Below are 13,259 nucleotides of genomic sequence, written 5' to 3' on the forward strand. Positions count from 1 at the left end.
GCTCGGCAACAATCCGTAAATAACCTACACATTCCATTTGCCGGCTTTCATTTGGTCCCTAACTTGTACAAAGGGCTGACTTCCAGGTACTGCAATGGAAAACGAGCCGGGTGTGGGCAGGGAGCCACAGTGGCAGGGGGAGGAGAGGGAAAGTCTATGTGGGAGCCAAACTGGTCTGGAAACTTCAATGTGAATAGATAAGCAGACAGCCATCTTAAGAAACTTAAAGAAAAAAATTTAAAGCATTGGTCTCTCTCTTGCCCTCTTCAACTGTCTACTGCAAATCTCTTCCCTCCTCTCCCCATGCTCTGCCTGTGGCAGGTGGGTTGGGACAGCTCACTTTGATTCTGCTGGAGTCTGATCCTGGTTGTGGAATGGTGTCTCTGCTCTCCCTCATTGCAGGTGATTTTAGTGGAGGGAAGAAAGGATGGAGGATGTCATTTTTCCTGGATAATAAGACTCCGTGATTGTATGACAAGGAGTCTCCTCAATTTTGGTCGTCTTGTTGTACAGAGGCCCCAAACTCTGTTCAAACCTATATAAAGAAAATGCATCATGCCCTTGCTCTAAAATGCCACCAAATGGATACTGGTGATGAGATGGAGGGAAAGAGAACAAAAGAGCTAGACTGGAAAAAGCAAGGTAGGCTCTCCAAAATGCATTGATAGGGAAGGTCTGGCGGGCAGCACAGGTTCAATTCTTTCCATAAAATAACCGTGTAAAAAGAAACAAGGGACTTCATGAAATCCCTCCATGCACAATCTCAAATTATCTTGGTCTTTTAAGCTTTTTGTCCTTTTCTGGCCCTCTGTCATTTCAAGGAAAGTAAATTGAGATGAGCATGCTTTCTTTTTTCTTTTAATAGCTCTATTGAGATATACTGTTCTGTTCCATACCATAAAATTCACCTGTTCAGGTAGACAATTTAACAATCTTTAGTAAACTCACAGATTTGTGCAACCATCTGATTTTAGAACACTGCTATCACCCCAGAAAAAGCCCTTGTGTCTACTTGCAGTTACTCCCTATTTACACCTCTAGCTTCAGGCAGTAACTGATGTACATTTTGTCTCTCTGTATTTTTTTTTTTTCTGGACATTTCATACAAATGACATCATACACTGTGTGATGTCTTGCATCTGATTTCTCTCACTTAGCATGTTTTCCAGGCTCAACAATATTATAGCATGTATTTAGTATTTTATTCTTTTTTATTGCAGACAGTATTTCATTGTATGGATAGATCACATTTTGTTTACCCAATCACCAGCCGATGGACTTCTGGGTTTTTTCCACTTTTGAGCTATTCTGAACAATGCTGCTATGAACATTCATGTGCAAGTCTTTGTGTAGACATGAGTTTTTATTTCTCTTGAGTAGATGCCCAAGAGTGGATATACTCTTATATCTGGGTCGTATAAAATAGCTATGTTTAACATTTTAAGAAACTGCCAAACTATTTTCCAAAATGGCTGTGCCATTTCAAATTCCTAGCAGCAATATATGAGGGTTCAAATTCCTCTACAACCCCACCAACAACTATTATTGTCTGACTTTTCTATTATGGTCACTTTCTTAAATGTGAAATAGTATCTCATTGTGACATAAAGATTAAGATTTTCAAGCAAATACTTTTAATAGTACTTCCATAAATGAAGAAAATGGAAGTTTTTTTATATTTCAATGAAAACATCTGTCTCCAGATTGCCTAATTTGTTGGCATATAATTGCTCATAATAGTCTCTTAAAATTGTTTGTATTTCTTCAGCGTTGGTTGTGATCTCTCCTCTTTCATTCATGTTTTTATTCATTTGGGCCCTTTCTCTTTTATTTTTGATAATTCTGGCTAGGGGTTTATCAATCTTATTAATTCAAAGAACCAGATCCTAGTTTCATTGATCTATTCTACTGGGTTTTTTTTATTTCTATATCATTGATTTCTGCTCTAATCTTTATTAGTCCTGTTCTCCTGCTGGATTTAGGCTTTATTTGCTATTCTTTTTCTAACTCCTTTAGGTGTAAGGTTAGGTTATGTATTTGAAACTTTTATTATTTCTTGAGAAAGACCTGTATTGCTGTATACTTTCTTCTCAGGACCACCTTTGCTGCATCCCAAAGGTTTTTATGGGATAACTAGGTGATGGACATTAAGGAGGGTACTCATGGAATGACACGGGGCGTTATATGCAGCTGATGAATCACTAAATTCTACCTCTGAAATGGATAATACACTATATGTTAATTAAATTGAACTTATATAAAAAAATTTTAGAAGAAAACATTTGTCCCTTCTCTGGACATTTAGAGACTCAAAGTAAAATTTCACTAACTTTATCTGGGGGTTAATTCCAGTTTTATTCACAAATAGGTCCAATCATCAAAAAGACTTATGCTTATGAGAAGACTGGGATTTTATTTCTGGTGTTAATAGAACATGTTAAACAAATAACCTTGTCTATTGTTGAAAAGATAACTCATGTGTATGGGAGACATTGCAATGTCTCCTACTATTTCTTACTCAACATGCCCATGACCCCTTGATCTTATTTTCTCACATCTTATACAATTCTGACAGCAGGCAGATTTCCATGCTCAGTAACCAATGTTCATTCAGAAAATATTTCAGCAGGCTGTACAAATGCTATAAGTTGATACCCAAAGATAGGATCCTAATGAATAAAGACAGCATTCTCATAATAGGAAATAATTAATTAGGAAATTGACTGGGAAAGACAGATAAAGCTGGCCAGCAATAATGGAGATAGGAAGGATTGATTTTGAGCAGACCTCTGGACAGGGACACAAATTTAATCAGCTGACCTCACACTGGTAGGATGGAAACAAAAGCTCATTTTTTGGTGAACATGATCAGCAATACTCATCCACATAACAAATACTTCTATGCATCTTGTCAATTTATGGTGACTGTCCCAGTTTGCCCCAGGCTATGGGGTTTCCCACAATGTAAGACATACAGCACTAAACCAGAGTTCCAGACAAGCTAGGGCAGCTGGTCACCCTACTTGCCATCAAACATGGTGTCCTGTGAGGAAGGCAGATAAGGGATTTGGTAGAAAAGTCACCTAACTGGGAGTCAGGATGTCTGAAGTTTAGTTTTTGTTTTTATTGTTCTCTCCTAGTAATTGTCTCTAACTTAAGGAGGAGCATGGCCCCTCTGACCCTATAGGGTATGAAATGGGAGGTCTCAAAGATCTTTTCTAGTTCTGATACTTTAAAATTCTTCAGATGTGTATGATTATAAATATAGCTGTTTTCAGATATGCTGATCTGTAATCCATAGCCAGCAGAGTCAGGAAAAAAGATAATTAGGTATAGAAATAGAACATTCAAAACCAGAATTTTGCCACTACTAGTACTTTAAGGATACTAATTAATACATTGTCTGTGGTGTCCCATGGTTAATTCCATCTCTTATTTATTCTGTAAGACTGAATAACATTATGCTACTTAGATATCAAATACGAACCTTTTTCTGGTACTGGAACTTCTCAAAGAACTCAAGTTTTAATCCTAAGAGACTAAAGCTTTCATCATAGGATTCAAAACAAACTCTGGCTTTAATTCTGGAACTTAGCACAGTACTTATCACAGTACCTAGACTGGTGTAAGAGTCTAAAAAGTATTTGTTGAATTCAAATTAACAGACAAATCTTATATTTTATTTTAAAGTTACTATGCCCTGAATAGCTGAAAAAGCTTTTCTTGTTTGTTTTCTCTTCATTTTTACAAAGGTTATGATAATAGTAACTGACTGACACTGGATTTATAAGCATTAAATTGGAAATATATATAAAAATATTCTGTAAATAATAATGAAATATACAGATGTACCTCCATTAATATATCCTACCAAAAAAAGAGAAAGACACTGAGGGAGTGGACACTGGACTATGCATTAAGACTGAATGATCTATATGAACGTTCAGTAGAGCTCCAAACTTCCATAGTAATTTTTAGTTAAAAAAATCTGATTATTTGAATATATATGTGAGCAAAAATAAGATTAAAGAAATAAAATGCTGGGTGCCTGCATGGCTCAGTGGTTGAGTGTTTGCCTTTGTCTCAGGTTGTGATCTCAGGATCCTGGGATCCGGTCCCACGTCAGGCTCCCTGCAGGGAACCTGCTTCTCCCTCTGCCTGTATCTCTGCCTCTCTGTGTCACTCATGAATGAATAAATAAAATCCTTATAAAAGAAAAGAAATAAAATGCTAATATAGCTTAATTCCATCTAAAACCACAAGTTTAAGGCATAGAATTCAATTATTTCAAAACAGTAATAACTCCAGGTAAAAAAAAGAAACAAAATATAGGGATATGCACCACCACCACCCACTACCCACCAAGTAATTGCTCAGGAAGGAATTGGACCTAAACTTGAAAACAATTCAGAAGATTAGTTCTCTACTTTTTAAGGCAAATGTCACTTATTTTGTTATGAACCTAGGGTTTCTCAACCTCTGCGCTACTGATATTTCAGCTGGGTAATTCTTTGTTGTGGGAGGCTGGCTGTGCATTGTAAGATATTTAGCAGCATCCATGATCTCTACCCACTAAACGCCAGTAACAACCACTCCCAAAACTCCTACCATGTTGTGATGAACATAAAACACCTCCAGCCATTGCCAAATACCTTCTGTTGGGAGGGGAAGGTGGCAAAATCACCTCAGGTGAGAACCACTGATCTAACCCAAGGGTCTATGAACCAGCTTGGAGAAATATAACAAGTAGGACATTGAGATACTTATCTAAGAATTATGTTGTGACCATTCTGTAACAGTTTACCCACTTACCTACAATTATTACCCTACATAAAATAATGTCATTTTTGTCCTTAAATAAAATTGAGACTTTCTGCCTACCTACTCACATCCCTTGGAAATAATGTTCTTCCTTTGACCTTTGGTGTCTCTTGTAGCTCAAATGCAGCTTTGTTTACCAAAGTCACATTTGAAAAGGCATCCATCTGTAACAAGCAGTCAGGCCTTTTGGTAATGTTTGCTATTTCAAAAGGTTTAACTTGTCAAATCTTAAAAACTCTCTGATATGGAAACTCCCCATCATTGCATGTTGGTTCATTCATTCCAATGAAGCTTCTACAAATAAAGTAACACACATTCCTTGAAATAAATGAAAAGCACATGTATTTATTTGCAGTGTATTTGATAAAATATATCATGAGAAACTGAGGCAAGCTTGTTTCAAGAGCTTTTCCAAAGCAATGAGAATTAGTAGAAGCAAACATTTCCTGAAATATCATGGTATGTGGCTTCTCCTCCAATTCACTCTCTCCTTTTGATGCATAATTGGTTGATGGCCATTTACCAAAAGGAGTACAATTGAGCTTATTAAAGATAAGTGACCTCTAAAGTATCACACAACTTCATCTTCACCTAGCCAACTATATACTAGCCAACTCCTCCTAAACATCTTGTGTCTAAAAACTCAACCTAAAATTAAAAAATAAAAATAAAAACTCAACCTAGCCAAAATGAAGTGATCATTTGCTGCCTCCCTGCTGGCCAAAACAAAACAAAACAAAACAAAACAAAAAACCCTTGCTTCTTTTCTGAATTATTTATTTCACTGATTGTGCCCCTTATTTCTTCCCACCTAAGATAGAAATCTTAGAATTTTACAGACCCAATGTATTTCTTAAATGCATCTTTGTCTTTCCATTTTACTGTCATAAACTTATTTCAGGCCTCATATTTAGTTTCTATAATGTTGCAAAAAAATTAATAGTGTCTTGCTATAAGCTGAGTTGTCTCCCTGACAAATTTATATGTGGAAGGCACTGAATACCATGTGCCTCAGAATGTGACTTTATTTGGAGACAGGGGCTTGAAAGAGGTAATTAAGTTAAAATAAGGCTGTTAGTAGTGGCTCTAATTCATTGTGACTGGTGTCCTCATAAAAAGGGGAGAGGACACACTGAGGATAGGCCATGAAAGGACACAGAGAGAAGGCAGACTTCTACAAGCCAAGGAGAGGGGTCTCAGAAGAAATAAAACTTGCCAACACCTTGGACTTGGACAACTAGTCTCTAAAATGGTGAAAAACAAATTTTTGTGGTTTAAGCCATGTTTGGAGATTATAACTGAGACACATATGCAATCACATCCTCCATCCACATCCATGGACAACTTAGAGGCACACCAACAACTCCACCATCTGGACGTGTGAACCTCTGCCTCTCTTCTCAAGATGTCAGCTCTTGTACAGCACATTCCAACCATGCTCATGGATCTCTGGAGATGTCATGTGGTTCTATGACTCCAGAGCTTGGGTTCTATTTCACTTCCTGATAGGAATGTTCTCTCCACACTGTTTACCTTTTGAACTTTAACTTCTAAGTCCAACCCTTGCCATTTTTTTGATGAAAAGTTTTGAACCTTACCCAATACAGAAAACCACTCTCACACTTTTGCCTCATTGTATGTATGTCATTTATCTCAGCACCAATGAAACTACACTGTACTTTGTTTTTATGTGGCAGTCTACCACTGGATAGTGAGCTCCTTAACATCAGGGGTCATGTTTTATTCATCTCTACATTCTCTTGTGCTCACTTAATCTGTTCAAAGCACATAGAATGAATGAAAGAATGCATGAGTAAATGAACACATAGCCTTGGGCTAAGTGAAGGATAAAAGTATTTCTGGTAAATATCTACAAAAAATTATTGTGACACTGAATCAGAAGGATCTTCACACTTGTAAAGAACAAGGGGAGACAAGAAAAGCTATGTTAATAAGTGAGTTTAATCCATCACTAGGATAAAGGAAATACCAAAATTAGGAATGTCATCCCTGGGGCCCAATACATTCAGACATACTTTCATTCTTTGATCATTAGTAAAATGGAAATTTCAGGACAACCAGAAAAAGTGACCAACTGAAGCGGTTTTTATTAGTCCTTCATTACAGCTCTCTGTCAAAGGAGAATTTCTTCTAACATCCAAGCAAATTTGCAAATCCTGGCTGATTTAACTTACTTGACCCTGGGTGTGAACAGAGAAGGGGCTATTTTTAAGATGAGCTTGCTGGGCATAACAGAGATTCTGCTTCAAAGTGGAGAGGGTATTCTCAACCTTTTTATTACCCTCCTTCGGGCATGAACTGTAACATCCTGCCATAACACATAACATTATTACCTCATTTGGAACTCTGACAAAAAAAAAAAAAACTTTGTAAAATGGGAATTTTTATAAACATGGCATGTTCCTTTCTCCTTTCATTACTTATAATTTACCTTCTTGGAAGCAGGCCCACACGACTTAGTGAACTTAATACTCAGCTTATTATTTTCATATTCTTAAGAAAAATGAAAAGTGATATTGTTGCATGGTGAAGTTAAAAGGCCTCCTGGGCAAACATATCCCCTAGTTTCCTTGTCTCACCTCCTGCGTACACACTGAAGGGGCTCCACCTGGTGGTGAGGTAATGACTTGACATAAAACTATGTGCTAGCATTGCCCTCACCTCATCTTTCTCTCCACCATTTTTTTTAAGTTTTTAAATTTATTTATTCATGAGACACACACACACAGAGGCAGAGACATAGGCAGAGGGAGACGCAGGCTCCATGCAGGGAGCCTGATGTGGGACTCGATTCCAGGACTCCAGGATCACACTCTGGGCTGAAGCAGAAGCTCAACCGCTGAGCCACCAGGTGTCCCTCTCTCCACCATTTTAGCTGCAATAGTAACTTTATCGAGGGACTGCACTCTGAGAGAGAACATATACCACCCAAGACCAAGAGTCAGTTAAATGACTGAATGGAGTTCTCAAAACCATAGCAGATAAAGTGTGAAGGGTTCATGCTTTAGATGGCCAAGAACTGGCTTTATTAAGAGAAAAAGGGAGTCATGGCTTCTCACAATTTCCAAGGGTCCTTTTTCTAAGAGGGGAAGAGGCAGAGGAGGAGAGAGAGTATTCTAAATAGGCTCCATGCCCAGCTCAGAGACCAACATCAGGCTCAATCTCAGGACCCTGAGAGCATGACCTGAGCTGAAATCAAGAGTGGGACGCTTAACCCACTGAGCCACCCAGGTGCCTCTAAAGGGTTTAAATATCAATAACCAAGTTTAGAAGACTGAAAAGGGTCACATTAAAAACTAGAGCACCAAGAAGAATGAACCATGAATGAAGCAATTTGCTTTCCCCTGCTTCAAAGGAAATAATGTGTAACCAGCAGGCAAGGAAAACCAAAAGACTCAGATGGAGAGACTGGAACAAAGAAGCTGGTGCTTAAGAGATTCCTACAAACTCTACCCCAACTCTTCTTAGACACATAAACAAAGTATGGCAGAATGGGAGAGATATCCAGTGTGAGGTTGGGGGATCTCAAAGCAATAGAGTTACTGCTGTGCCTCTGAGAAAATCCCTGAGTTATACATGGCACTGGGGGAAACCTAGAGCACAGGGAATCATATGGTCACGACTGAGGGAAATGTTCCTACAGATTAGCTTGAAGAGAAGCTCCACACAGTCCCTTACACATCCAGAGAGGTGCAGAATAGCAGCTGAGTATCCCTCAGACCTCCAAATGACTCATAAGGGGACTCTGAGGATCATAAATAGAAACATCCTAGGTAGGATGCCTGGAAGACTCAGTGGTCAAGCATCTGCCTTTGGCCCAGGGCATGATCCTGGGGTCCTGGGATTGAGTCCCACATTAGGCTCCCTGCAGGGAGTCTGCTTCTCCCTCTGCCTATGTCTCTGCCTCTTTCTGTGTGTCTCTCATGAATAAATAAATAAAATCTTTAAAAAAAATAAGAAACATCCTAGGTTTGATATAGAACCTGTGGGCCTCATGATCAGAGATTATGGCAGGAGCCTCAGTCAGAGTCCAGGCAGATGAGGCCACCTATTCTGGAAGCTAACGGACTCAGGGCAGACTGAGAAGCAATCAGACACTAGTTCTTCACTGTTCCTGAGAGAATTTATCATGTCTTGAGAGACAGGAAACTGAGAAGGGCAAATTTTCCATTTAAATATTTGCATAAAAGATACAGAATTTTAAACAAAACTGAGTTTCCTTGAAAAGAATAGATGGTTATCTATATAAGTATACATGTTAACACTTGAAAGCAAACATAAACTAGTAAAGAAAATTGCCTGTTTGCACATATGGGTTGGTACTGTAAAAAAAAAAAAAAAAAAAAAAAAAAAAGGGATCCTTGGATGGCGCAGTGGTTTGGCGCCTGCCTTTGGTCCAGGGCGCGATCCTGGAGACCCGGGATCGAATCCCAAGTCGGGCTCCCGGTGCATGGAGCCTGCTTCTCCCTCTGCCTGTGTCTCTGCCTCTCCCTCTGTGTGTGACTATCATAAATAAATAAAAAAAATTTAAAAAAAGCCTGTATACATATGGGCAGTGAGAGGAAGCCATCATGATCTGAATAATTTTCACCAGAAATGACCTAATGGATGATCCCCTAGTATTAATGTATCCTCAACAAAAGCCACTGCAAGGAAGCCTATCAGATAGCTATCATGTTCCTTTGGGATCCGACTTCTTGACTCAATGTGGACTCTAGTGTTGCTTCTACTACCGCTCTGTTCATAAATCCATCTATTATTAGGGCTTAAAGTAATCTGGGAACCTAACCAAGTGCCATCATCAGGGCCAGTGTTCTGAACCCTGAGATGAACAAGAAAACAACAATGTCCTGAGGCACCTCAACAATCCCTAGCAGCCATACACTCATACCAACTGTTGAGGATGTGGTGCAACTGGAACCCTCATTCACCACTGGCAGGAGAATAAATAGTAAGCACTCTGGATATCTGTTTGGCAATATTTACACGAGATAAACTTATCCAAACCCTATGACCCAGCAAGTCCACTCCCAATTATATACCCAACAGAAAGATATATATATGTTTCTTCAAAAGATTTCTACAAGAATGTTCAAAGTAGTCCTGCTTGTAGGAGCCAAAACAGCCTAACAATCCATGGAGAATAGATAAACTGTATAATGACATAATGGAAAAATATACAACAATGAGGATGAATAAAATGAAATATGGTAATTATGCATAGGTCTTACAATCTTGAGAGTAAGAGGCCAGACTCAAAAATGGGCATATAGTATGAGATCATTCTTAGAAATTATACAAGAGGCAAAATGAATCTAGAAGACAGAAGGATGATTACCCTTGGTGGGGGGTAGAAATGGGAAGAAGTCATGAGAGAGGCTTCTGGGCAGTTATTTCTTGACCTTATAGCTTTACATAGGTGTGTGTTCAGTCTGTGAAAAATCCATGGGTTGTATGTTTATGATACACATACTTTTCTGTTTGTATGAGATTATATAATACTTGACATTGTATTGTACATTTCATTATGCTGTATGTTACATTAATACTTACATTCCAGCAAAGTTTATAAAAATTAAAATTCTCAAATCCAATTATAAATTAGTGGAGGATCCCCATCTATTCCCATCATTTATTAATGTAGAAACCAAGTTTGCTTTTCCCTGAGATTTCCACAACTTTCCAATAAAACTGTCAAAGTTCTCTACAGTCAGTTGCATGAATATACAAAGGTTCTCTGAAGGAAAAATAGGTAGGTGTTGTCAGAATACTCATAGTACGCTTCCTACCATCCCTTTTACTGACTAAAAAAAAAATTTGAAAACCCCAAACGGAAATGTCCCCCTTTCCATCTTAAATGCTCTAAAATCACAATCTTAAAAAGCATCATTTCAAAGAGACAGGCATACAAGCAGGTGCCATTTCTAATTCCTCATGGCTACCATCAGCACAGAGTGCTGAGAGATAAAAGCAGTGATGAGAGCATTCTTTCCACAATTTCATATTCATGGAATTTGTTGTTACTTAACTTTTCACAAATCATTAGGCTGAAGTACCTCTCCATTTTTCCCCCAAATAGTGTCATTTGACCTGGTATCCAGCTTAATACAGCCTCTGCTTTTGAACTGATTTCCTTACAAGTGGCAATCTTTAATAGGGTCATGTCGAGAGGCAACCCTACTGCATGCTACGTATTGCACGTTAACATGATGAGGGTAATTTCAAATGGCATTCAATCAAAAAATCTGAAAGTTTTATTAGTGAGGTTGGGGGCTTTCTCTCGTTCAGATGAGGCGCATTGCAGTTTGACTTCGACATTTTCAACTAAGATTTCAAAGGATGGAATTTTTTAAACTGTGCACGTACTCAATGGTCTACATTGCCTTACAGATCAAATAATTGCCTGTATTTTTAGAATATTGAATGCAAATTCCTTGTCTTCATCCAAATAAGTACAATAGCTCACTTGGCATTTAATCATCAATATGGAGGATCTCTAAATGTGTGAGATAAATTATGTATTAAACCATGAAGATGAAAACGTGTGTCTTGGTGGAAAACAAAACTACCTCTGGAACAGTTAAAAATATGCACCCATATTTAGTTACCATATATCCCCCTTTTCCAGGAGAGAATGGCTTGTGTGAGAAATAAGTCCCAGAAAAGAATGTGAGGGGCTGGGATAGAATTGCCTGCCTTTTCTAACCTTTTGGCAGTTAAAAGGATGATGGGTAGACTCCTGACTTAACAGGAAAACATGCTGAAATAGATAAGCCACAATTCCTTCGTTGAGGTAGTGGGGGGATGATGGTACATATCAACTTCCTCTGAGTGCAAAAAAAAGCTCAACCAAGAACCAGTTGTCACTTTTCAAAAAATTCATGGCCCTGAATATTCTAGACAAAAACAAAACTGATATAAAACTGGAATTAAGTCATTTTTCTGGAATTAGATTTTAAAGGACACACTGAGAATTGGGAGTAATTTGTGCTTTACCACCAAGTGATCCAACACTGAGCCAGGCTGAGAATTCCTACTAAAATTAGGACAGTAATCCAGATTTCTAACGGTCTTGCTTCTACTTCCAATTTCTTTAGAGAAAGGGACAAGAAAGGATGAGGGTACCATACAATCCCACTGTAATCTCTACTGGATTCCTACTACATACAGTTTTTATGTTCCCTGGATAGTCTGCCAATGTTCCACTCACCCTTCCTGTGAGCTAATCCATGTACAGCTAGGTTGTGGCTCATCTCAACTATGGACTTTATTCTTCAGACATCCATACTTAATTTGTTGTTCTAGTTCTTTTTGTTATAAAAGGTACCAAACAGAACTCTTACAAGTTGAATAACTGGTGGAAGAAGAGAGATTTTTCACTATTTTCAACAAACAAAACACTGATTATTATTTTGGTACCTTCCTTTCTATTCTTCTTTTGCAGGCATATATAATCTCATAATAATTGAATAAATTATATAAAAATTTACCCAATAATCAAATACATTTGAGAACATTTCTAAACTATGCAATAATCTGGAAGCTCAACACTGAAATCTCAACAAGAATCTCTATTTTTTCGGTTTGATGTTATAATGCACCTGAAGCCCTTATTCTTTAAAAAGCCTAGAGTCATTGGCTAGCAAGTCTTGGTATAAATCATCTCCACAGATTTTTCTATCATCTGAAATTCAGAAAACAGGCATTAGAACAGAAGAGCACTAAAAGGCAAGGTCAAGTGATAGGAGACAGCCTCTCCCTCTGTCCCTGTCACCTTCCTCCCTTCCACACAGAATAATATGGAACCATGAATATTCAATTTTCCATTCTAGGAAATTTATTCATTCCTGAATTTTGAGCGCATACTGTTCTGATCCTGATTTCCTTGATCTTCCTAACCTACCTTGCTTTTCCCACAAAGTCCCAAATCTCATAAAAATAAAAGATAGTGAGGGCACAAAAGGAAAGGGATAAAGAATAAGACAATAAGGGGAAATGATCGATATTGACAGATTCCAGCCTAGAATCTTCTGAGTCTTGGGGAAACCTTTCTGTATGTTGAAGAATAAAATTACACTCATTTATCTAACTAGGTCTTGTATTAATGAAAAGGGAGTATATATCCTCAAACAACTGGACTGAGCCAGCAGCTCATTTTCTAGCTTGTGTTTTTTAATTGAAAATTATTATTAGTATCACTTGATTTATTTTTACTGTTCAGAGACAACATCATGGAAAAGCTCAGATTTGAACAGTTAATGGAAATAATTAAAGAATGACTGCAGATTTTTTAATTGCTTGCACCCTATTAAGCAAGCAATGATATTATGAAATATTAGAGTCTATCATTGCTGTTTGTTTAATAGACCATGCCTCCATTTTGTTTTATTGTTTATGCAGAACATTTTGACTTTCAG

General features: G+C 37.9%; 1 long non-coding RNA gene across 9 annotated transcripts in view; it reads right to left on the reverse strand.

The window, feature by feature from the left end:
- Nucleotides 1-13,259, reverse strand: part of LOC144318787 (uncharacterized) — a 307,911-nt gene that overhangs the window by 122,206 nt on the left and 172,446 nt on the right. The window lies entirely within an intron of this gene.

This window comes from Canis aureus, chromosome 1 (assembly GCF_053574225.1).
Source record: "Canis aureus isolate CA01 chromosome 1, VMU_Caureus_v.1.0, whole genome shotgun sequence".
NCBI classification, from domain to species: Eukaryota; Metazoa; Chordata; class Mammalia; order Carnivora; family Canidae; genus Canis; species Canis aureus.